The sequence below is a fragment of the Gavialis gangeticus genome, unplaced genomic scaffold (assembly GCF_001723915.1).
Source record: "Gavialis gangeticus isolate Ggan-Ray unplaced genomic scaffold, GavGan_comp1, whole genome shotgun sequence".
NCBI lineage: Eukaryota > Metazoa > Chordata > Crocodylia > Gavialidae > Gavialis > Gavialis gangeticus.
Window position 1 is genome coordinate 7802485 of NW_017729018.1, and position 2140 is coordinate 7804624.

Sequence of the window (2140 nt, forward strand, 5' to 3'; positions counted from 1 at the left end):
GGGGGGAGGGGCAGGGCACGGGGCCGTGGCCCTTCCTCCCCCCCCTTCGGGGGCGGGGCAGCACCCACACCCACCTCGTGTGGGGGGCTGGGGTGAGAGGGGCAGTAGGGCTTACCCCCCCCGTCCCATCCTGGGGGTGGGGGAGGGGGTCCCCCCCAAAAAACTACCCACTCTGGTGGTGGGCGTGAGCAGAGAGGGCTGGGGGGGGTTGCCCCTGTCCCATGTCCACTCGGGGGTGGCACAACTTTCTGCCCCTAGCGCTGAGGTGCCGCATCTCCCGGCTTGGTCAGAAGTGGCATCGTGATGGTCTGCTGTCCCTGTTTTGAGGGCCGGGGCATCATCCACAGCAGTTCTCATGGGGAAGTGGGGAGCAGCATGTAGCGTCAGTGCTGGTGGTGGGGTCCTGTCCTGGAAAACGGGGCATTACCTTGCTCCTGCAACCCTGCTGCAAGTTGATTTTGCCAGGATCGAAAGCAGGCTGCGCCTCTCTCTTCCTAGCTGTATTTTTTTTCTGTTTGCGCACAATGTAATCTTGAAGCCTGAGTCTCTACAGGCCCATAAATTTACACGTGAAGCTCAGCTAAGCTCTGGTGGTTAATCCAGAAGTGACAGTGAATGGATCTAATTGTTGGTTTGGAAGCGGTTGGTGTTATCAAACGGAGAAACTGGAGGTGAGAGTTCAAGGCCTTCGTTGAGAAGTCGCAGGACATAGTCATTTGTGTCAACAAATAGGTTTAAATTTCATTTTATTGTAGGCGGCTGGGCAAAAATTGGATTCCTTGTATTTCCAAACAGAGCAAATTGAAATGTTTTGGTGGGGGGCATTTCGTTATAGGGTTCTTTTCAGCTATTGGTTTAAATCGGAGCTGCTCGACCCCTGACCTGAGAGCCGGATATGGCCTTTGGGGCTGCGTGATTCAGCATGCAGAGCTCTACATGGGTCTGGAAATTTGACATTGGGGTACTAGTGTCAATTAACCCTGTCACTGCTCCACTGCCACTGCTTCCATGCAGCTGGATCAGATCTGGGCCTTGCACAGTTGGATCAAGCCCATGGGTCAGATCCAGCCCACAAACTGAGGTGGTATCACTTATCTGGTCCTCAGAGCGAAAAGGTTGGGCACTGTTGAGTTTAAATCCTGATGATGGCTAATCAGACTTTTACCTAAAAAGAAGGTCAAGTACGATTTCCACTTTAAACTCCACTGTTGTTTTACATTTCACTTAGTGCTTCCTAACCTGATTTTAACTAAGAAATGTATGGGATTTTTCAGTCATTTCAGCTCTTATGAGAAACCTTTATAAATTGCAATTACCCTTCTCTGGAGTGGGGAGGTAATTGGGTGCAGTAGCAAAATTTAAGGCAAGGTTACAGCTATTTAGTGCATGAAGCTATAGAATAGAATGGATCTGTTGGAAAGAATTCTTACTCGAATACCATGGGAATGATGTCAAGAGGTTTTGCCCACCGAGGTCAGGGTTTAGGCAGACTCTCGCTACTTGCATTATCTCATGCAAGGTTCCTTTGTTTTGAGTAAAACACGGTTTGTCTTTTTGTTGGAATCTCAAGATTTGTAAGCCTAGGCAAAGGGCACCTTTTTTGGGAGACAGACAGAGGGGACCTTAGTCTTTCATGCTGAGTTGTAGCCCATGGAGGTAACAGGGCCAATGTGCAAAAGAACAAAATGAGCTACTGAGAGAACTTAAAGACGGCTCAGAAAAATGGTGAAAGAGAGAGCCCCTGGCTTAGACTTGAGGGATCAACAGATATATAAAGATGTTTTATGTTGGAGCTGGTAGCCTAAATCAATACTCTTAAAATCGTTTGACCCTTAATGAGTTGTTTTTTTTCAGTTAAGGAGCTGGATGAGAGCTTAGAAAATCATTGTTCAGTTCCTGGCTCTGCCATGGACTTCCTGTGTAATCTTCAGCAAGAAGCTTAGGCCAAGATTTTGAAAGGTGACCTGTGATTTTTCAAAAAGTGCTGAGCATGCACCCTTTGAAAATCAAACTACTGTAAGCTATATTAAATTGGATACTCAAAATCGCTATCAACTATCTGTGCCTTAATCTCTGGTGTTAGTCTTTATTGGTAAAATGGGGATAATACCTTTTCTGTTTCCTTTATTTGCTAGAATAT

At 47.1% G+C, this 2140-nt stretch overlaps 1 protein-coding gene across 1 annotated transcript in view; it reads left to right on the forward strand.

The window, feature by feature from the left end:
- The window catches only part of MLLT1 (MLLT1, super elongation complex subunit), a 64149-nt gene that overhangs the window by 912 nt on the left and 61097 nt on the right, over positions 1–2140 (forward strand). The window lies entirely within an intron of this gene.